Source organism: Balaenoptera borealis (assembly GCF_965194805.1).
Source record: "Balaenoptera borealis genome assembly, contig: HAP1_SCAFFOLD_877, whole genome shotgun sequence".
Taxonomy (NCBI): domain Eukaryota; kingdom Metazoa; phylum Chordata; class Mammalia; order Artiodactyla; family Balaenopteridae; genus Balaenoptera; species Balaenoptera borealis.
Window position 1 is genome coordinate 88,158 of NW_028123326.1, and position 24,395 is coordinate 112,552.

General features: G+C 36.8%; 1 long non-coding RNA gene across 21 annotated transcripts in view; it reads left to right on the forward strand.

Moving 5' to 3' along the window:
• LOC309621689 overlaps positions 1-24,395 on the forward strand; it is a 277,714-nt gene that overhangs the window by 53,667 nt on the left and 199,652 nt on the right. For 5 of the 21 annotated variants that reach the window (XR_014240161.1, XR_014240162.1, XR_014240164.1 and 2 more), the window contains one exon: positions 14,917-15,071. The exons of 14 other annotated variants lie outside the window; for them this stretch is intronic. This is a non-coding gene — a long non-coding RNA (uncharacterized lncRNA). Of the gene's footprint in view, positions 1-14,916; positions 15,072-15,680; positions 15,716-24,395 lie in introns of all 21 variants that reach the window. 2 more of the 21 variants (XR_014240160.1, XR_014240163.1) reach the window with 1 other exon arrangement.

Below are 24,395 nucleotides of genomic sequence, written 5' to 3' on the forward strand. Positions count from 1 at the left end.
AACACAATAAATGAAATTAAAAATTCTCTAGAAGGAATCAATAGCAGAATAACTGAGGCAGAAGAACGGATAAGTGACCTGCCTGGAAGATAAAATAGTGGAAATAACTACTGCAGAGCAGAATAAGGAAAAAAGAATGAAAAGAACTGAGGACAGTCTCAGAGACCTCTGGGACAACGTTAAATGCACCAACATTCGAATTATAGGGGTCCCAGAAGAAGAAGAGAAAAAGAAAGGGACTGAGAAAATATTTGAAGAGATTATAGTTGTAAACTTCCCTCATATGGGAAAGGAAATAGTCACTCAAGTCCAGGAAGCACAGAGAGTCCCATACAAGATAAATCCAAGGAGAAACACGCCAAGACACATATTAATCAAACTATCAAATATTAAATACAAAGAAAAAATATTAAAAGCCTCAAGGGAAAAACAACAAATAACATACAAGGGAATTCCCATAAGGTTAACTGCTGATCTGTCAGCAGAAACTCTGCAAGCCAGAAGGGAGTGGCAGGACATACTTAAAGTGATGAAAGGGAAAAACCTACAACCAAGATTACTCTACCCAGCAGGGATCTCATTCAGATTTGACAGAAAAATTAAAACCTTTACAGACAAGCAAAAGCTGAGAGGATTCAGCACCACCAAACTAGCTTTACAACAAATGCTAAAGGAACTTCTCTAGGCAGGAAACACAAGGGAAGGAAAACCTACAATAGCACACCCAAAACAATTAAGAAGATGGTAATAGGAACATACATATTGATAATTACCTTAAGTGTAAATGGATGAAATGCTCCAACCAAAAGACATAGACTGGCTGAATGGATACAAAAACAAGACCCATAAATATGCTGTCTACAAGAGACCCACTTCAGGCAATAAAAATAAAGTTAAAAATGAGAAAAAAAAGTGACTTTGAAGAGATTTTTTAAAATCTGGAAACTAAAAGGAAGTAAATATTATAATGATGAGATAACATTCAAGGTGGGCTTTCAAATATGTGTACTATTTCAGAAGAGAAATGGAGAATTGGATGAGAGAGCAGTGCAGTCAGAGAAAAGAGCATGAAATCTTGGGAAAAATGTGTAAAAGTAAGAAACATCTTCAGAAAGAGCAAGTCATAAAGTGTTATTTTAGAGTGAGCAAATGTAGAGGAATGATAGTATATAAAGCCAGAAAAGTAGTTTAAAATCATATTATAGAGGAATTTAATTGAGAGAATTTAACTGATTAACTCTACAAATAATTTTTTGGGGCTACAATTCCAGAGACCATGTTACACACTAAAAATCCATACTTCACATTATAAGAAACACCAGGTCTTGAGACTATATAGAGTAAAGGAAAATAGGAACAAATGACATAATTACATAACAATATCTGAAACTACAATTATATGATTCTGAAGGTTGTGATAGACAGTTGCACAGTTCTAGAAAATACATGATATGAACTATGACTTCATCAGATAGATGAATGGAGAATTCCCTGAAGAAAAAAAAAAATGAGTTCAGAGGACAGAGGTGAAAGGAGGACAAAAGAGTATTACATGCATGTGAGAAAGTGTGTATGAAATGTAAGGCCAGTGTGGCTGCAGTACAGGGAGCCAGGTGTTCTCCAGTTGTAGGGGAAATAGGAAACACAAGACAGTCCCAGATGTTGCAGGGTTTTTAAAAGTCAGTTTGTTCTTTATCCTAAAAGTAATGGGTAATTATTTAAGTGAATAATAAGAGAAAATGTTGTTTTATTATTATCAGAACTAAAACACTCACTGTTGAGTGAAGAAAAGTTGGAGGGGCAAAAGGGTTGGAAGGAAGGAGATGAAAATGTTGCTACAGTGGACCAGTTGAGAGCTAATGATTGCTCCAAATAAGTGCTTTGGAGATAGATATCTGTACGAATTTAAGAAATATTTAAGATGTAAAATGGAAAGTACATTGTGGAGAATTAGAAATTAAAGGGACAGAGTTATCCAAGGTTACTCTTTGTCGCTGGATTGTGATATTTAATTGAATAATGGTTTTATTCACAGTGATAGAGAATTTAGGCAAGACTGGGAAATAAAATTCTTTAAAGGAGGGAGACTACAAACTCATTTTAAGTACCTATGGGGTTCCTTTGAAGTAGATGTCAAAGCAGTGATGCAGATTTACAATTTCAAAGAGTGAGGCTAGACTGGATTATTGATGTAGGAGCAGTAATGGGGCTTTGCTAGGGAGCAATGAAAAAGTAATAATGCACCCCAAAATACTGACCAAGTAGCATGGGATAAGACTGAAAGATGAAGAAAGAATAAATGAGTGTTAAGAGAAAGCCTAGAGTGTGACATCACGGAACTGTTTTAAGAAAGAGGGCAGCAAATGCTGAGACAGCAAGTAAAAGGATATTGACCACTAGCTTTCCAGGTGGAGAAATCAATGAAGATTTTAGAAGTGTTATTTCAGAGAGGTTATGGAAAGAAAACAGATTTTTCTGCATTAAAGAGAGAAAGGTAGTGAGGAAATAGAGCCAGTGTTCAAAGGTAAATATTTTAAGAAATGGTTTGTACAGGTAGGTGACAGGGCCACAGTTGAAGAAGCATACAATTAAATTGAAGGATTAAAAAAAAAAATGGAATACTGAATATATTCAATGGAAAAATACAGTCGAAGAGAAATGGGATTATACTACATTTGGTACCTGGCATAAATCATTGATTTTTTCCTAATAGAAATGACAAGATAGAAAACTTTATTTCTTGAAAATTAATACAGCTAAGGTAAAATGATGACTTGAAGCTAAGTCCCTCTTGAAGGAGATAAGAAAAAAATGCAAGGGCTGATATAAACGTGTATAACTGAACTTTTGGACTTGAGGTACATTAATGGCAGAGAGATTGGAATAGAAAAATAAGGAAACTGATGTGATAGTTCTGAAAAGGTAGAATCTATTGCAACTGGTAAATGGTTTTACCAAGAAATTAGAGCTACTTATGGTGAACCAGAGGCAAATGTCCAGGATATAATTATTGGCTTTTGAAAGCATCTGAGGAAATGATTTACAGGAAGGATGAGGTATTTCCTCTACATTGCTAAGTCCAATGATCAGTTTCCTGACTTCATTTTGCTTGAGCTGGTAGCAACGTTTAGTAAAGGTTATCAGTACCTTAAAATTCTTTATTCATTTGGCTTTAAGAAAACAAACACTCCTGATTTTGTCCAAAAGTACTGGAATTCTTTTTTGATTTCTTGGAAAAAATCTGGAGAGATCCAGGGATCAGTTCTTGGAATTCTTCATTTTACTGATTTTCTGCATGGTATTTTCCATTAAATAGCTTGAGGTGCTTTTGATAGGCTAGCAAGTCCTACATTTTTATCTCAGTCCTGAACTCTAATAATATATCTTTAACACTATTTGACTTCTTTGCTTGGATCTCAAGTAGGTCTTTTAAAATTAACAGGACCCAAACCCATATCCTAATTGGAGCTCCTCCAGTAAGAGCCTGCTAATCTTGCAATCTCCCTCCCTTAAATTAATAAGTACCCTACCCTTCTTGTTCTTCAGGCCATGATCTTGAAGTTGTTAGCCACACCTCACATCCATTCCATCAACATACGTTGTTGGCTCATTGTTCAGGATATATTCTATATCTGAACACTTCTCACTGTTGCTACTGCCACAAAGCGTCTTCCTTACTTCTCCTATTATTATTGTTCTTCAGACACACAAGATTCCATGCTCTTTTTGGTATAAATTAAGCATGCTTATATTTTAGAACCTTTAAATTGGCTAATCTGTCTGCTTGCAATACCCTTTTTCATCATATCTGCATAGCTTGCTCTCTCATCTTTAAGTCTCTACACAAATATATTTTTTAACAAAATTCTCCCTGAATACCATTATAAAAGAGATTATACCTCACTCCCACACTTTCCATAATTTTCCCATGCTTTATTTTTCCCCATGGTAGTGTACCATGCAGTGTACAGTTTAATTTTCACTAGTTTATTTATTTATTGGTTACTTCTGGCTTGAGCAGTACTATCCAATGGAACTTTCTGCATTATGGAAATACTCTGTATCTGGCCTTTCCAAATTGGAAGCTGCTACCACGTGTGAATTTTGATAACATGAAATATAGATAGAGTGACTAAGAAAATGGATCATGATTTTATTTAACTTACTTTAAGTTGTAATTTAAATAGCCACACATGGCCAGTGGCTATCATCTTAGACAGTGCAAAGCTAAAATGTTAAACTGTAATGGCAAGGATTGTTCTCTGTTTTCTCTACTTCTTTCATTATTCTGTATAGACTGTCTAAAGCACAGTAAGTGCCCAATACATACATGCGTTAATGAATGAATGAAAGTAGAAGTCCAGTAGTTAGTTGATAATATTAATTTTGGGTCATGGAAGACCAATAATTAATTAAGATCAAACTGGAAGTTCATTAAAGAGATTTTTTAAAATTTGAATTTAGAAAGAAAATAAAGAATAAGCAAACCGTGATATTTCAAAAAAGATATTTCAAGGAGAGATTTGCAATTTATAAAGATTTTGAGGAGAATGAAAAGCATGAAAATAACGTCCTTGAAATTTGAAAAAATGGTAGTCATAAGTAACCACAGATAGAGAAGAATCAGTGCTTTGGTGAAGGAATGTCAAGAAGCTAACCCAGGCTTCAAAGTTTAGGGTGGGGTTGGACTAGAGAGAGTTGGGTAAATTAGGCAAATTGGCACATTAGCCATTTATTAAAGACTAGAAGAAAAAGGTAAGTTATAACAGTGGAGAAATACTTTAGTCTGTATTTGTTTGTTTTTAGTTTAATAACAATTGACCAGTTGTTTTGTGACTGTTGGTACAAAAACAATGAGAGGTATTTTAAGAAGCAGAACATAATTGGTAGACTAGGCTCTTAGAGGAGATGCCTTTGGATTGACTCAGGTTAATACAGATTTTAATTGGAAAGAAAAAGATTCTCTGTCTCTGCTTCTCTCTCTTTCTTTCTCTCTCTCTCTCTCTCTCTGCTTCTCTCTCTCTCTCTCTGGAGGAAGAAAGGAAATGTTAGAGAAGAGATAAGCAGAAAGTTTAAGGTTAAGAAATGCCTTTTCAGTGTTTCCAAATCATAACAGAATGGAGGGAAAGTACTTAGTTAAGCAGAGGATAACACTGCTCTGGAAGATATGATAGGAATTAATAAAGTGTTGTTGAGCAACAATGCAGGTCCAGCTGAGGTTAGAAAACATGAACAAATCATGTTTTCGCGAATATTGCCAATCATATTTGACAGCTCTGGTGTTAGAAGACACAAAAAGGCAGGGAAAAACAAGAGAAGTTTTAACTCTGCAATTTCATATATAATGTTAAAAAATTCATCTGTGCCAAGATGACAAAGAATCAGGAATCCAATACATAGCAAGAAAGATAAATATGTTGTGATGATTGAACTTTCTGGAAGAGGTGGTGTATCATAATATAACATGCCTGAAAGACCTTCCCAAAGTGCTGCAGTGTAAAACAAGACTGATGATATAGCTACATTTATTCCTGTCCATTGACAGATTTAAACGTGGAAGTAAATTTAGCTATTGCACTTGTAACGTAATTACTTTAAATTAAAAAAAAAAAGTGAATACCCATAATAATACTGATGACAATAAGGTATTAACTTGCTAATATATATTTCACACTGTCTACAATGACATAGAATTTTTAGATAGTATCTATCTCTTCTATTATTAATTTTTTCAGGGCATTGAGAACAGTTCCTTATTCAGAGAACAAATTCCTTTCCTTAATCAGTGACTATAATTTAATTTCTCAGTACTGATTTTCACATATTAGAATGTAAACTTCACCGCTTAACCCCAGACTACATTCTGTGCACATTTGAGAGCATCTTCCTGGTGTTTGAACTCCTCTGCCTGTCCTGAGTGTGTGCATGCTGTCAGCTGCAGGACCTGGCTTAATCCTCCCTTTAGCTTTGGAGGGTTGTTCTGGCCGTTTATCATCCAGTCCTTCTGACTGTGACACTTAAGGCTAAGTTTAAGTTAAAAAATTCACTCAGGTAGTTTGTGGTAGCACCAAGATTAGCATCATGACTTCTGTACTGCTGTCTGATGTACTCTTTTTGAATTTCTCTGCATTCAAAATGGTAAATCTCAGCTTTCTGATTTGACATTTCAGACCACTCAGGAACTCTTCCCTACATAGATTGGTGCTTTTTACTTCCCAGCATCAAATTATCAGGCCAGTTTGAATGCTTTCTTCCTGGGTCTCATATGTTCTTCCTTCTTGGTTCACTAATTAATTTTGCTGCAACCCATCTGCAGTGGACTGAATGCTTCTGTCCTCTGTGCCGCCACACCCACAATTCATATGTTGAAATCCTAACCTTCATTGTCATGGTGTTAGGAGGTGGGGTCTTTGGGAGTTGATGAGAATTAGATGAAGTCATGAGGATGGAGTTCTCATGAATGGAATTAGGGTCCTTATAAAAGAAAAATGATAGAGATCCCGGGGCTCCTTCTGCCACATGAAGTTACAGTGTGAAGAGGGCTGTCAATGAGGAAATGGGTCCTCACCAGACACCAGATCTGTTGGTGTCTTGATATTGGACTTCCTAGCCTCCAGAACTGTGAGAAATAAAGGTTTGTTATTTATAAGCCACGCTGTTTACAGTATTTTTTTTTATAGGAACCTGAATGCATTTCAGTTAGCCAGCCCAAAGCAAGATCTTACTGATATATTTTTTAATGTTTGCATATCTGAAAATGTCTTTATTCCACCTTCACATTTGATTTGTGGTTTGGTTGGATGCCTGTTTTAAATTCTGTTAACTTTGTTAGTTGAAAACACTCTTTCCATACTCAGTGTTCTGGATGGGAGTTTGGTGCCCATCTTTATTGTCCCTGATTTATGACATGTTTATTTGATTTTATTTCCTACCATCTATTTAATTTTTTCCTCAAGTTTTCAAAATCTTATTTAAATTTAAAAGAGCTTTTAATTTTATTGGTTTTGGTCACAGATGCCTTTTTTTAATAGGTGCAATTTCTTCTTGAAGAAGGCTTCCTTCATCAGTTGGTAAAAACAATATGTCTCTATGGTTGATTTAAATTAATTTCTGGGGAACCATGATGTCTAATGGCATTGCCACTTTTGCTGACTGGAATTTTGTTTTTAATTACTTGGACAGTTCTGGGTAGACAAAAAGAGTCTGGCAAAAGATAATTAAGAAATAGATACCTAGAAACTAATTAGATGTTGGTAAATTCCTCATCCTTTCTATACATTGGTTTAATTTCTATATGTATTCTCTACACTCTCTTGGTCCTTTCAGGCTGCTGTAACAAAATACCATAGACTGGGTGGCATATAAAAAACATAAACTTATTTCTCACAGTTCTGGAAGCTGGAAATCCAAGATCCGAGTGCCAGCATGGTCAAGTTCTGGTAAGGGCGCTCTTCCAAGTGGCAGACTGCTGACTTCTTGTATCCTCACAGGGTGAACAGCAGAGAGCAGTAATCTCTCTGGTAGCTCCTATAAAGCCATTAACCCTGTCACCTCCCAAAGGCCCCACCTCCTGACACCATCACACTGTGGGGGTGGGGTTTCAGCATATGAATTTAGGAGGAACAATAACCCACACATGAAAGAGAGAGCAAGGAGAAAAAAAAGGAGAAAGAGATTTCTGGACGTTGGAAAAGATCAGTAAAGAAAAATGAGAACCATAGATTTTGAATATATTTATTTTTCTATAACTAGACTCTGTGCAATCACTGCTTCATTCTAGAAAAACTTGTTTGATTAGTCGTTTTGTCATAAAACTTTTGAGTCCTGTTTATAGCAACTCATTCTGTTATATCTATCCTCTAATACAACTCTATTTATACAAATGAGACCTTTGTTTGCTGTATTGCCTTGGGCTTACCTTCAAATGTTCTCATTCTTTATAATTTTGTTTCAAAAATTTCATACCTTATGTTTCAAAGGGGAAGTTGCAGGCTGTGAAGCTGTATTCTGATTTATGATTTATATTTTATTGCTTTGTTATCTATCTATCCCTCAAAAGTAAAAACATGCTATATAATTGTGAGAGTGTGTACATGGATGTGTTTAATTTTGGTGCTGTATGTTTCCTATAGCACCCAAATTAAACACACACATTGTTAGAAAATATTTTAAAAAGAAATAATATAATTATATGACATCCTTTAGATTTCCAGAAACTCACAATTCTTCTGGAATGATTATGAGTTTATTTGCAAAAATTACTTTTATAATTTCACTTGCTGCTCAAGGAAATTTTGGTTATTGGCCTTATTAATATATATATTTTTTTCTATCAGAAAAAATGAGATTAATGAAATGTAATGATTTGCTAGCTTGGTGTTGGAAAGTTCTGTTTGTCCCATTAGAAGAGAGAAGTTACACATTTACAACAAGATAGTAAAATGATATCATGTAATATTTTGTGAAATCTTACATTTTTAAATGACTGTCCAGGAAATATGTCCTGGTTATTTTTCATTTACTGCTACATTTCTTTCCCTGGCCCTGAGGTCAGTCCAGGAGGCTGACCTTAACAGAATCATTATCTAAGTCTCCATTGTCATCTTGCTTTCAGTGGGCTTGGGAGGAGAGACAGTTTGGGTCCATGTTCTTGTTCTGACCTCAGTCAGCACTATTCTACACACAATGTCCATTATTCAATAAAAAGTGACAAAAAACAATATCAAGCAACTAGATAAACACATAACATTTTCTGTAGTTTAAGAATCATCTTTTGGCTTACAAGATTTTCAAATGTAGGGGATTTTAAATGCCTACTCCGTTCTTCATTACCTGCTGAGTTATCCATGACCTAAATATATGCCTCATCCTTATATTTTTACCGTTAGACTCATATGCCTCCTTCAGGGGTGATGCATTCTACTCAATAATGACAGATAATGATATAAAATTTAAGCAAATAGTAATGTTATAAATGGACCTTAATCATTTCAAATCTTATGTTTCTCACTCAGAAAGGGCCAAGCTTTCCAAAATAGTAGTGGACCAGATGGAAGAAATGTAATATTCAAAGGCAAATCTATATATGTTACTTCAGATATATCAAGTAAAGGTAAAAATGGATATTTGTTTCTAAAGAGAGATAAAAGACCTTGCTAATTTTCATTAAGTACTTAGTCTTAATGAATTTCACTTAAATCCTAAGTAATTTTTAAATAGATCTTTATTGGAGTATAATTGCTTCACAATACTGTGTTAGTTTCTGCTGTACAACAAAGTGAATCAGCCATATGCATACATATATCCCCATATCCCTCTTGAGCCTCCCTCCCATCCTCCCTATCCCACCCCTGTAGGTCATCGCAAAGCACCGAGCTGATCTCCCTGTGCTGTGCTGCTTCTTCCCACTAGCTAACTGTTTTACATTTGGTAGTGTATGTATGTCAATGCTACTCTCAGTTCGCCCCAGCTTTCCCTTCCCACCCAATATCCTCAAGTCCATTCTCTATGTCTACATCTTTATTCCTGCCCTGCCACTAGCTTCATCAGTACCTTTTTTTTTTTTTTTTTTTTTAGATTGCATATATGGAATCTATTCCATATATGCGTTAGCATACGTATTTGTTTTTCTTTTTCTGACTTACTTCACTCTGTATGACAGACTCTAGGTCCATCCACCTCACTACAAATAACTCAGTTTCGTTTCTTTTTATGACTGAGTAATATTCCATTGTATATAGGTGCCACATCTTCTTTATCCATCTAGGTTAGTTCTATGTCCTGGTTATTGTAAATAGTGCTGCAGTGAACACTGTGGTACATGTCTCTTTTTTGAATTATGCTTTTCTCAGGGTATATGCCCAGTAGTGGGATTGCTGGGTCATATGGTAGTTCTAGTTTTAGTTTTTTAAGGAACCTCCACACTGTTCTCCATAGTTGTATCAACGTACATTCCCACCAACAGTGCAGGAGGGTTCCCTTTTCACCACACCCTTTCCAGCATTTATTGTTTCTAGATTTTTTGATAATGGCCATTCTGACCGGTGTGAGGTATCACCTCACTGTAGTTTTGACTTGCATTTCTCTAATAATTAGTGATGTTGAGCATCTTTTTGTGTGCCTCTTGGCCATCTGTATGTCTTCCGGGACCTAATTAAACTTAAAAGCTTTTGCACAGCAAAGGAAACCATAAATAAGATGAAAAGACAACCCTCAGAATGGGAGAAAATGTTTGCCAGTGAAACAATAGATAAAGGATCAATCTCCGAAATATACAAACAGCTCGTGCAGCTCAATATCAAAAAAAACAAACAATCCAATTAAAAAATGGGCGGAAGACGTAAATAGACATTTCACCAGAGACATAAGTAATTTTTTGATTGACTTGAATGCCAGCTTTATATTCAGAGTGGTCAAGTTCAAATAATTTTTGGGAGAACTGAGCACACATGCAACAAAATGTGAGGACATTAATCGAAATTTAAGGACTATAAACTTTCCAAATAACTCTAACATAAAATCAGTGAAAAAATTTAAGCAATATATAATAGTGACATAACTGTTGCTTCAGTCTTCTTGTAAATTAAATATAAATAACACCGATAAGTAAATTTTCTTATATGGGTTTAATAAAAAATGGTTCTTGAAAATTAAGAGAAAAATTAAGTACAAAATTACATTGGAGTCAAAGTACATTTTATTGTTGTTGTTGTGATAACAGTTGCTAATTTTCAACAATACAGGAATTGTTGCCTAACTATAGTTTTCTTTGTTCCAAATAGATTTTTCAAAGCAAAAATATGACATAAATTTTGCCCATAAGATGATTAGACAAAACTGGCATTGGGATGGAAAATCATGTGTTTCAAGACCCTTCACACCAAGAGATATTTAGGCATTATTACTTAGATTAATTGAGCTTTTATTAAAGCTAATTTTCTAGTATTCACACTTCAAAATACAGATGGAAATAAAATATATAGTTCTCAATTTGGCAGGAGTGTACTATACAATTTATAATAAAGTTGATTTATATTAATTGCTAGAAAATTTATGGGCAACAGATTTATTTTAATGGAGTCATTTATTGTCCTAATTTGTTTTATTGATATTAGGATCCGGACATCTTGCTGTTTTAAAAGGATACTCAAGCACAGGGAGATCAGCTCCGTGCTTTGTGACCACCTAGAGGGGTGGGATAGGGACGGGGGAAGGGAGAGGCAAGAGGGAGGGCATCTGGGGCTATATGTATATGTATAGCTGATTCACTTTGATATACAGCAGAAACTAACACAACACTGTAAAGGAATTATACTCCAATAAAGCTGTTAAAAAAAAAAAGTTAACAAACAGCAAATTAAAAATGGATGATTTTTTTAATCCATTTACAATTAATTAAATAGTACATTTTGTTTTCTTTTCTTTTTTCTCCTTATGATTGTTGTTTTTCATTGTCGCCCCTATGTCCTTATGCTAATAAATAAAGTTGGTTTCTGCTAAATACAGTATTGAAAATCAAGAAGGAAATACACTATTCTCTTATTCTCCTTTAATTTGAAAATATGTGTATTGGCACCACTATATTGCTTTCAGTTAACGTTAATTTGTGTGTACTTTACATTTTTTATCAGTCTTGCTAAGGGTTTCTCTTAGTTTCCTGTTGCTGCTGTAACAAATTAACACAATCTTAGTGACTTAAAACACCACAAATTTATTATTTTACAGTTCTGGAGATCACAGTTCAAAATAGGTCTAACTAAGCTACAGTTAAAATGTTTACAGGACCCCATTCCTTCTGCACATTCTGGGAATCCATTTTCTTGCCTTTCTCAGCTTCTAGAGGCTCTCCCCAATCCTCAGCTACTGGCCCCCTTCCATACTTACAGCCTGAAATGAAATCATTCTCACTTTGCTTCCACTGTCACATCTCCTTTTCTGACTCCGACACTTCTGCTTCCCTCGTCTACTCTTTTTCAAAATAAGGACCTTTGTGATTACACTGGCTCACCAGGGTAATTCAGGAAACGCTATGGAGATCCTAACTTAACTGCATCTGCAATGTCTCTTTGCCATGTAAGGGAACATATTCCCAGGTTCTGGGAAATAACACTTTTACAACTTGGGAGGGGGTATTATTCTACTACTACAGAGTTTATCAATTTTGTTAAACTTTCAAAGATTAAAGCTTATGGCTTTGTTATTTTTCTCTATTTTATATCTTTGATCTTTGTTCTCATCATTCTACTTTTTATCCTTCTTCTTCCTCTGGGTTTTAAATTTTCCTTTTTCCTTTTTAGAATCTTGAGATGGAGGCTTAGCTTATTGATTTTTTAAACTTTCATATTTAAATGATAAAGTATATCCAAAGACTGTTTTGCCTCAATCATATAAGTTTTGATAAGGGAAATTTCTATTTCCATACTGTCAATAATATATTTTAAATTCCCATTGCATTTTTTTAAAGAAGTGTTAATTTAGACACGTACTGCTAATTCTCAAACACATAAGATTATCTCATTATTCTTCGCGAAAACACTTATTCATTTATGTATGTTCACAGAACATATGATCCTTTGTGACTTATTGAGACTTGTTTTATAGCCCCAAAGACTATGTATTTTAGCTGCCAGATGTAGTATTCTATAAATTTCTGTTAGGTAAGTTAGATAATAATATAGTTTAAAACTTTTATATCTAGAACAGATATAGCAGAGGAGAAGGGGTTGAGAGGTGGGCAAAATGGGTAAAAGGGATCGACTCTGTGGTGATGGATGATAACTACACTTTTGATGATGATCCCGTTGTGTATTGAATTACAGTGTTGCACACCGGAAACTTTTATAATGGTATACATCAATTTTACTTCAATAAAAAATAAAGCTTTTATAGCATTACTGATTTTTTTGTTTTTAATTATGAGAAAATCCTATTTGAAATAGCTGTGGTTCATTGTATATTTTTCTGTAGCTCCTGTTAATTCTGTCAATGTTTTAAATGTATGTTGCTTTGTGTTATTACTGGTTATTTTCTAAATTCAGCTTTTTAATCTTTCACTTTTCAAAGTGACTTAAATTATGCCCATTAGCCATTATTGTAAGTAAAATACCATGTATTGTTGTTTTGTCCTTTGTACTTTAGTTGTCACTCATTCTCCTTCTATTATGTGTTATGTATCCGCAGTGTAGTTTTTTCTTCAAAGAGTTAGTAACTATTTAATATATTTTATAAATATTATTTTATAGTTAAATTCACAATTTCCCTTTCCGGTGATCTTCATTTCTTCCTGCAGATACGTACATCAGTAAATTTGTGCTCATTTTTGTTTGTTTGTTTTGGTTTGGTTTGGTTTTCTTTGTCTTATCTGAAGCGCTATCAACAGTATTCCTTGCAGTCTGGTTCAGCTAGCAACAAATTCTGCCTGTTCTTGTTTATTTGAAAATTTCATTATTTAACCTTAATTTTGGGACAAAATTATTAGTAGATATAAAATTTGGGGGTTACACATTTTTCCTATAATTTCATTAAATATATGATTTTATTATCTCTGGCTTCACTTGTTTCTGATGATGTTAGCTCTCATTCTTCTTATTGTTGTGCCAGAATATAATGTATCTTTTTATTTTCTGGTTAAATATTATTTTCATTTATGATGTTTGACTATGATGTGACTTTCTTTGAATGTATTCTATTTGTGTCTTGCAGAATTTTTTAAAAATAAGTTTTTGTTTTTAGAAAAGATTTTAGATTTATAGAAAAATTGAAAGGGTAATACAGACAGTTCCCATATACCCAGCCCCGAGTTACATTCTGCACCCATCCTGGATTCCCCTGACCTCTTAAATGATTTTTTTAAATTTGTTTATATTAATATTTACTATTTGAGCTGTAAAGCTCTATGGAATTTTACAAATGCTTAGTGTCATGTATCTGCAATGAAAGTATACAGCATTGTTTTGAAACGCTGAACATATTCCCTGTGTTTCATCATCATTTCTAGCCCTTCTTTAATCTACTGGCCATTACTGATTTACCATGCCTATAGGTTCTGTCATTTCCAGATGTCATATAAGTGGAATAATTCAGTATGTAGACTTTTGCTACTGGCTTCTTTCATTTTACCCTATACATTTAATATTCATCCATATCCTTTCATGGCATTTTAGTTCATTTATTTTTCTTCATTGAATAATATTGCACTGTTTGAATGTACCACACTTTGTTTATCCATTCATCTATTTCTCTCTTGATTGTCTTTGTCCCTTGTGAAATACCAGTTGACTGCATTTCTGTGCATCTCCTTCTGGGCTGTTTATATGGTTTAATTGATCTATGTGTCTATTCTTGAGCCAATATCATGCTCTCTTGATTACTGTAGCTTTATAGTAATTCTTGAAATCAGGAATTGTTAGCACTACAGCTATGCTGTTAATCTTCTATTATTGTTTTGGCTCTTTTAGGTCTTTCTCCTTTCCACATTAACTTGATATTAGTGTGTCAATATCAAGAAAATAGCTCACTGGAATTTTGATTGGAATTGCATGGAATATATAGATACAGTTAAGAAGAATAAACATCTTAATAATATTGATTTTTCCAGTCAGTATACACAGAATAACTCTTGATTTATTTAATCTTTGGTTTCTTTTATCAGCATTTTATAGTTTTGCACATATAGTTCCTATACATATTTTGTTAGATTTATATTTAAGTACTTCATCTTTATGGTACAATATACATGGTATGTTTTTTTTTGTTTTTAATATTAACTAGAAATTTATTTTATTTATTTATTTTATTTATTTTTGGCTGTGGTGGGTTTTTGTTTCTGTGCGAGGGCTTTCTCTAGTTGCGGCAAGCGGGGGCCACTCTTCATCGCGGTGCGCGGGCCTCTCACTATCGCGGCCTCTCTTGTTGCAGGGCACAGGCTCCAGACGCGCAGGCTCAGTAGTTGTGGCTCATGGGCCCAGTTGCTCCGCGGCACGTGGGATCTTCCCAGAGCAGGGCTCGAACCCGTGTCCCCTGCATTGGCAGGCAGATTCTCAACCACTGCACCACCAGGGAAGCCCAACATGGTATGTTTTAATTTCAAATTTCATTGACTTATTAAATGTATGTGTGTTTATATTTATATGTACGGTATATATACAAAATACATATATATGTATGTATAGCATATACACAAGAATATATACTAAACCATGAATCCTGTGACCTTGTTATAGTCCTTTATTATTTCCATAATTTTCCAAAATTATATTTTTCTGCAGAGACAATCATGTCATCTGCAAGTATAGACAGCTTTATTTAATCCTTTCCAAGCCAAATACTTTCTCTTTTTTTTTCTTTCTTGTTTTAACGTACTAGCTAAAAATCTCAGTAAAACGGAGAGTAGGAAGAGTAAAAGAGAATATCTTTCCTTTTTTCTGGATTTTAGTGAGAAAGTTTTCAACTTCTTAACATGATATATAAATATTTTTATTTCACGTAATGCTTGTGTCTGGTTTTGGTATTATTGTAATGCTGACCTCATAGAATGAGTTTCCTCAGCTTCTGTTTTCTGGAAGGGATTGTGGTAATTGGCACCATTTCTTTTGATTTGGTAAAATTCACCGGTGACTATCTGAACTGAAGGTTTCTTTTTTGGAAGGTTTTTGATTATTGATACAATTTTTTTTTAATAGATATGGGCCTGATCAGATGACCTGTCTCTCCTTGTGTAAGTTTTAAGCATTTGTGTCTGTGAAAAAATCATTCTGTTTCATCTAAATTATAGAGTTCTGCTTGTTGTTCTTTACTGCCTTTTTAACATTCATGAAACAGGTCAGGATGACGTCTCTTTAATTTCTGATATTGGTAATTATTTTTTCTTTTCTTTTCTTTTTCTGTTAACCTGGCTAGAGGTTTATCAGTTTTGCTGGTCTTTTCAAAGAAGTTTTTGGTTTCATTGATTTTCTCTACTAAAGTTTTCAGTTTCAATAACTTATGCTCACATATGTATTATTTCTTTTTACTTTCTGCTTACACTAATATTAAATTGTTCTTCATTCTCTAGTTTCCTGAGGTGGAGCTCAGATTACTGATTATAGATCTTTCTTCTTTCTGAATATATGCACTTAATTTTCCTCTCAGCACTGCTTTCTCTGTATCTACAATTTTTTTTAAATTTTTATTTCTATATAATTGCTTTTTAAAATTCCTCTTGAGACTCTTCTCTGTGATCCACATGAGTTTGAGAAAAATGTATATTTTATTGTTGTTGAGTGGAGTATTCTATAAATGCCAATTATATTAGTTTGATTGCTATTACTGTCCAGGTCAAGTCTATCCTTACTGATTCTGTACCTACTTGATCTATCAGTTTTTGCTTCACATATATTGAAAGCTTGATGTCAGATTCCACAACTTTAGGAGTTTTATGTCTTTTTGGAGAATTGATACTTTTATTAATATGTAATGTCCCACCTTTTCCTTGGTATTTTTAATTAAAAAAAATTTTTTTTAACATCTTTTTTTTTTTTTTTTAAACATCTTTATTGAAGTATAATTGCCTTACAATACTGTGTTAGCTTCTGCTTTATAACAAAGTGAATCAGTTATACATATACAATATGTTCCCATTTCTCTTCCCTCTTGCATCTCCCTCCCTCCCACCCTCCCCATCCCACCCCTCTAGGTGGTCACAAAGCACCGAGCTGATCTCCCTGTGCTATGCGGCTGCTTCCCACCAGCTATCTATTTTACATTTGGTAGTGTCTATATGTCAATGACACTCTCTCACTTGTCTCAGCTTACCCCCACTGGAATGGTTTTGACCCAGAAAGAATGTCACCAATAAACAGTCTCAGTGTGAAACAAGATAGAGAACAACCCCTCAGGGAGCTCACTGTAAGGCTGGAGGCAAGGCCCCTCCTACACTTTTCTTCACTCCCACATGGAGCAAAAGACTCAGTTATGTGTTTAGTCCAAATCTTGTAAAGCAGCACTGGCTGTAGGGGCTAACCCTGCCCTTTGTTTCCAGGTGTCCCAAGCTGATTCTTAAATCAGCTTTGTTGAAATTAATATGCCTACTCCAAAGTTTTTAGTTTAGTATTAACTTAATATGCCTTTCTTATTCCCTTTACATTTTTTGAATTATTGGAATTTATTTTTAGAATAGTTTTGAGCTTGCAGAAAACTTGAGCAGCATGTTCAGAGTTCCCATATACTCCCCCTCCCACTCCTTCCCTTGCCCTCATTATTAACATCTTGCCTTGGTGTGGTAAGCACGTTAAAATTGAACCTACATTGATACATTGTTATAAAATAAAGTCAGTTATTTTAAGGGCTCACATTCTTTGTGATCTACAGTTCTGTGGGTTTTGTCAAAGGCATGATGTTATGTACCCACCATTACCACCACATCATGTGGAATAGTTTTACTGCCCTAAAAATCCTGTCTGCTCTAGCTGTTCATCCTTCCCTCCTCCCCTCCCCAATCCCTGGCAGATTGTTCTTTTTTTCACTGTGAATATGATAAATTCCAGATTTTCTCCAAATATATTATGGCAGATTATACTCCAACACATGGAAGGGAAGTATTATCACAGTAGTTTTTTTTCAAATATAATCAGACTGGGTTTATGCCTCTCCTACAAAGATTGATAATAATAAAAGTATATTGTCTCTAACACTTGTTCACCTGAGTTTGGATTATATAAGAACTACTGAAATAGGCCACCAATCTTCCAACTCTTGTGCTAGAAAGAGCCTCTTTTTTTTTTTTTTTTTTTGTCTAAACCATACTAGCCTCTAATGAATTCAGCCAATTAAAGGAACTAAAGGTTTCTTTTCTCATTGTTCCTATGATCTATGTACTCTGTGTGCCTACAAGATGCCAGTATTAAGAGTTCATTCCTTGCATATTCTCTGTCCATCACCACTGCCGTATGCTATGAGGAAGTGCTTCTTCTCCACCCCTCACTTGGGTTACAGAAGGATTAGTCTGTATAACCACTTACTCTAGGCTAAGTGAGGTCTTTGAGTGCCTCATAAGGCCTCTTTAGCCATAGTTCTTGATGCTCTGGACTTATTGGCATGTTCATAGGAGTTTTTGTGGAAATGTAGTTACCTGGAAGTGCTGAGGTGTTTGTTCGCTTGTTTGAAACTTGAGTAACGTAAACACCTTGTTCTTCTGCTTAATCCCCAAGGATTGACATGGGGATGGTTCAATTTCTCCTTTTAGTATATTCAGTAGACTAATGCAGCAATGTGCTGTGTTCTCCTTCAATAGTCCTTGTTGCTCCCATTTACTACCCACATGGTAAGAAAGCTGTCCTACATGTTTATCTCAAACTTACATGGAGAAATTTGAGAAGAGTCAATTAGTAGAACCATCCATAATGTCAACTACTCGTAAGGGTCTATAGAGGCAAACATAGATACATATATCCATGTCTGTCTGTCTATCTATCTATCTATCTATCTATATCTCCTCTGGAAATTTTTTTCCGTGATACATTAGTTGGTGGGAACGAATTTTTCATAGAATATGTAAAGGCCATTCTGTGTGTACATGTTTGTATATATTTCATAATTTTCCATGTATATGTAGATAGAAATCTACACACCAAAGTTCTACTTCATTTATGTAATTATTAAGGTTATTTTTATAATGAAATGTTAAGATTTCAAAGAATTTTTATCTCCTAATTTTCTCCCAAATATTAATTGAATTACATAGGGGAACATGTAATCTAAATTCCTAAATAGTTATATCAATATTGATGCTGATTTTCAACGCTTTTTTCATCAAGTGTATATATTAATAAGATGTGTGAAATTTTTTAATTCTAGTAATAGCTTTAGGTATAGATTTTTTTTTTTGATCTCTATGTGTGTGGTGTGTTTTATTATATATTAGTCTCTTAAATCAAATAGAAAACAAAAAGTGGAGCTACAAACCAAAGTTACAACAGGATTAGCTTTTCTCATCGCCCGTCTATCTACTTTTGCCAGAGGTCTTTATTTCTTCATAAGGCTTTGAGCTACTGTGCAGGGTCCTTGACTCCAACCTGAAGAACTCCCTGTGGCAGGCGGGTCTGGTGGTTAAGAACTCTTGATTAACTGGGAATGTCTTGATTTCTCCCTCATTTTCGAAGGAAAGTTTTGCTAGATATAGGATTCTTGGTTGATGGTTTCTTTCCTTCAACACTTGAAGTACATTGAGCCATGCCATCTGGCCTCCGAGGCTCCTGATGAGAAATCTGCTCAAGACCTTCCTGGCAAATCTTCTCTCAGCTTCATAGAACTTTCATAATGTACCTTATCGTGTCTTATGCAGCAGAACATTTTGTATAGTATCGTGAAGTCAGTTAAGTTGTAACATTATTTTGAGACCAGAATTTAAGGAAAAGGAATTGAATATTTCAAGTGTAGACATTATGAGGTCTTTAAAATTATTACAGATTTTCAAACGAGAAATAAAAAGGCCACTGAAGTATCCTACAGATTTTAATTTATAACAAAGTGAATACCAATATCTAATAACACACGTAAAGAAAAATTTCTTTGGGATCCTTTTTCCTAAGTGTAAAGGGGCCTTGAACTCAAGAAGTGAGAAAACCCCTGTGGTTTACCCCCAGCTGTGATGCGTCCATTTCTTGCTCTGACCTCAGAGTGCACCACTGTGATGTACTTCACAGAGCCCTGTAAAAGGGGCAGCTGGGCCCAGGTTTTTGGTCCTTAGAGCCCAGGAAGCTGCTTTTGGTGACCTGACGGCCTTGGACCTACAGTTAGCTTGTTTTTTCCTTGTTTCTGCCATTTTGTTGATTTATTTTTCTCTTTTCTCTACTCTTTTTTATCTTTCTCATTTTTCTTTCTTCTTTGCCTTTTTCTCATTTTTCTCTCTTTATCATTTCTTTTAGTTTTAAATTTTTTCTTCTCAATTTTTTGGTGTTTCTTTTCCATTTCTTCTGCTTTCTTTTCTTCCTTTCTTCTTTTTCTCATTTGTATCTTAATTTTAGTTAGTATTGCTAGATTAGTACAGTTAGCATAGTCAGTACTGTTGGTATAGTTAGCATAGCTGGTGTAGTTAATACTTGATTAGCATAGTTAGTGTAGTTAGTGCTAGTTAGCGCTGTTGGTACAGTTAGCGTAGTTAGCGTTGTTAGTAGAGACAGCACACTTAGCACTGTTAGTACAGTTAGCATTGTTAGTTAGCGTAGTTAGCGTTCTAGGTAGTGCTGTCAGTCAGTGTAGTTAGCAGGTCACCATGATGCAGGGCCTCACAGCCAACTCTGCTGACAAGGAGGCTCATACTGATGGCTTTGAGATCCTCCGCACCATTGGTGAAGGCACCTTCGGTAAAGTGAAGTTGGCGCGGCACATTCTGACTGGGACACAGGTGGCTCTCAAGGTGATTAAGAAAAGGCGTCAGAGCGTCACAAGTGTCCAGGCACTTTTCCGGGAAGTGTGCGGTATGAAGCTCCTGAATCACCCCAATATTGTAAAACTGCTGGGGGCGATTAACACAGAGGAGGCATTTATTCTGGTGATGGAGTACCTCAGTGGGGGGGACATGTACCACTATTTGAAGATCCATGGCCGTATGACAGAGGTGGAGGCCCGAGGCCCATTCCAGCAGCTGCTCTCCGCCCTGCAGCACTGCCACCAGAGGGGCATCGTGCATCGGGACCTGAAGCCAGAGAACATCCTCTTTGATTCCAAGATGAATATCAAACTTACAGACTTTGGCCTCAGCAACAAGTGTGATGACTCTGGACAAATGGACACAATCTGCGGCACACCCCCTTACTTTGCCCCGGAAATCTTCCTGGGGCAGAGCTACAGCGGCCCTGCGGTGGACGTGTGGAGCCTGGGAGTAGTGCTCTACGCCATGGTAACTGGGTGCCAGCCCTTTTGGGGAAAAGACTACCAGGAGCTGCGGAAGCAAGTCCTAAAAGGGAAATACCACATCCCACCTTATCTGTCTTTGGAGATAAGGGATCTATTACAAAAAATGATTGCCCTCAACCCCAGTGACAGAGGCACCTTACCTGACCTCATGAGTCATGCTTGGTTAAACATGGGCCAGAAGGAGCCACTCCAGCCACCCTGTGAAGAGGACCTGAAGGTGACAACGGTGACGACTCCGGGCTTGACTTGCGACCAGATCCAGGATGCTGGAACAGGCAGTGTGAGCGCCAAGAAACCCCAGGTAGGGGCCTCCATCGTAACTGTGAGGCCCTTCTGTCGCGGGGACCTCAGCGGCAGTGAACTTGAGCCTTCTCAAAGCCCTGTGGTGTCCCCCCTGAAAAGCAGGTGGCTCTACCAGGGAGAAAACGTGCAGCTGCAGGAAGACCAGCAGGCGGAGCAGAAGACCGGTGAGTCTGCCTGTCCCCCACCCAGCCTGGAGGCGAGGACTGCCACCCCCAGCCCAGCCCCCCAGTGTGGCACTGGGACATCCCCCTCCACCAGCAGCAGGATTGGAGCCCCAGAGGGAACCAGCTGCCCCCCGGGTGTGTCCAACACTGGAGGGTCCTCCCACACTGGGCAGCCTGAGAGTGTGTCCTCATCCACTCCCTCTGGCCACAGCCAGAAAAAGCAAGGGGTGGCTAGGAGAATCTGGAACTTTGTTTTGAAACATCTTTGTTGCAAGCTGCCCAGCAAGAGGCGTCATAATAAAATGAGCCCATGTGAACCCCATGCATGACCGAGGCAGGAAGGTCAGGCCGCCGTGCTCCCTGGGGCCCGGTCCAGTGGAAGATGAGGGTGTTCTCTGCGCGGCCTTCAGAAGCATCGTATCCAAGACCCTGGCCAGCTCAGAGGATGGTCCGGAGCAGCCCGGGCGACCGAAAGCGAGGCCACCGTGGCTGCAGGTCTGCCCCTCAACCCCCACCTGGGTGAAACTTCAGAGACTGGACTGTCATTCCTGGGTCACGTCTCCCCTCCCCCACTCTTCTGTCTTCCGTGTTGGTGGGGGAGGGGGATAGTTCTTGTTCCAAGGACTCCTTGGTTCTTCCAATTCTAGTTAATAAACTTGATGCTCGGGCTTCCCTGGTGGCGCAGTGGTTGAGAATCTGCCCGCCAATGCAGGGGACACGGGTTCGAGCCCTGGTCTGGGAAGATCCCATGTGCCGCGGAGCAGCTGGGCCCGTGAGCCACAATTACTGAGCCTGTGCATCTGGAGCCTGTGCTCCGCAACAAGAGAGGCCGCGACAGTGAGAGGCCCGCGCACCGCGATGAAGAGTGGCCCCCGCTTGCCACAACTAGAGAAAGCCCTAGCACAGAAACTAAGACCCAACACAGCCATAAATAGATAAATAAATACTTTTAAAAAAAAACAAAAAAAACTTGATGCTCCAGAAAGATGTATCACACCCTGCTTTGCATCTGCTGTGATGTATAGTGCTCAAGGAGACACCTAGAAAGACAGAAGCTGAGAGATTGGAGTGTGGATGCACAAATAGAGTTACTAGGAATGGGAGAAGTACAATTTAAACTCAGTTACTGGGGCGCACACTTCCACTCCAGCACAACGCAGTGCTTTACATGTTTACATGGCCCCAAGGTATTATAGGACACATTCCCATTAGCTCTGTTGCTTCTGGGCCGTGCTCAGGAACTAGGTCAATACAGATGCTCCTGGGTGGGGATCCAGCGTCCACACTGCTCAGTTCCATCCTTTTCCATAAGCCCGAGCTCACCCCCAGCCTCCTCCCCACAAACAGGTGGAGGTCAGCTCATGACTCTCACAATCCTCAGGTTCTTCCAACCTGCTTTCATCCTTGGGGAAAACCAGCCAATTGTTGGCTTGTCTTTCCCAAAGTTATCATCCTCTTTATTTCTAATGTGGAACACCTACCTCTTTATTCAATTTCAGATTTTATAAAATACTGGAAAAGTCTTTGGCTTTAAGCTGCTTTTTTCTGCTTTCCTACAACAAATGTCCATTGAGAAAGAAAACAGAAAATCATTATCTAATTGAAATTGTAGGAGCAAATATATGTAGAAAAAATATATATACCTTAATACTGTCCCATTTGTATACGTATTTCTGATCAGTGCCATTTGTATAGCTTCACTATTAATTGTCAATTCCTTTGGGGTAACCTGGAGTCCCTACTGACATGCAAACATTCTCTGAGAAAACAGCACTGCTATTACCACTTAACTATGCTTTAAGGTAAATTAATTTGTCCACTGACAGTCACTAGACTGCAGTGGTTGGTATGACCACTGACAGTCACTAGACTGCAGCTCGTTAAGATTGGTTATAAAATGTGTTTTGCTGGAGGGTGGGGGAGAGGAAGTTTCTGAGCCCAGTTGATATTCTCAGACTAATTCACAGTGTGGTCTTGGGGGCTGTTCCTGTCTCTGGAATAGAAGCGGCCAGAGAGTGAAGAATTACAAGAACATTTACTTCCTTCATTTCCTCTTTAGTTCTAAATATATCTCAATGTCCAAAAATAAAAGGCTATGTAATATATTTCCAGTTTTTCTTTATGAATAGGATCAGTAAATAATTAATAAAAGCAAATTAAAAGTGAACTTGTCACAAAGGGAACAATCCTTTGTCTGACATTAGTGAACAGCCTGGTTTTTAATATAAAATATTTTATAAAAGAAAATTATGCTGAGTTGCACTCAGGGTAATTAACTTTTCAGATGCAATAGCTTTAAACTATTTATGTTGCTTGAGAATAATTACTTGTAAGCAATTTGTTTCAATTTTATAAACTAGGGCCAGTTATTATAGGTATTACAGAAGCAGTAATTGCTATTCAGCAGGGTGACGCTTTGCTCTGTCCTCTCAGCGACTCCTGGTTGGAGATACGGGGGCACAGGACGGTAGGGAATTTGTAGCTGCTTTGCTTTTAACATCATTGTGTTAAGGCTGCAAGAGACTAGCTTATAAAGTATGAGAGTCAGGCAAAGAGTTTGAACCTACACTATAAAATCCTGTAGTTCTACCCTCTTTACAATATCTGGCAAATCATTCATTTCACTAGGTTTATAGAGAGCCATTTAGTAAAATGAAATGGGTATCCTATGGGTAAAGATCTAATGTCTAGTGCAATCTAGGGCATTATAGTGCTACCTTCCAGCTCTTCTCTCCCAGTGTCTTATACTGGAGTTAGTGATGTGCACATATCTATTCATAGTTCCTCATTCCAATGAACTGTAAGGTCTTGAAATTGAAGGCATGACTTAGCAAAACTTTTTTCAAGGAGCAGGCACACAGAATATGAGTGCTGATTACATTTCATAATTAAATTCATTTTTTTTCTAATATAAACATTGAATTTCTCCTTAGCTTTCATACTAAGAAGACCTTGCAACTCACAAGATTTGACAAATAACTCACCTCTTTGATTACATGTTTATTTGCATATTACTTTTTACCTGATATGAGAAAG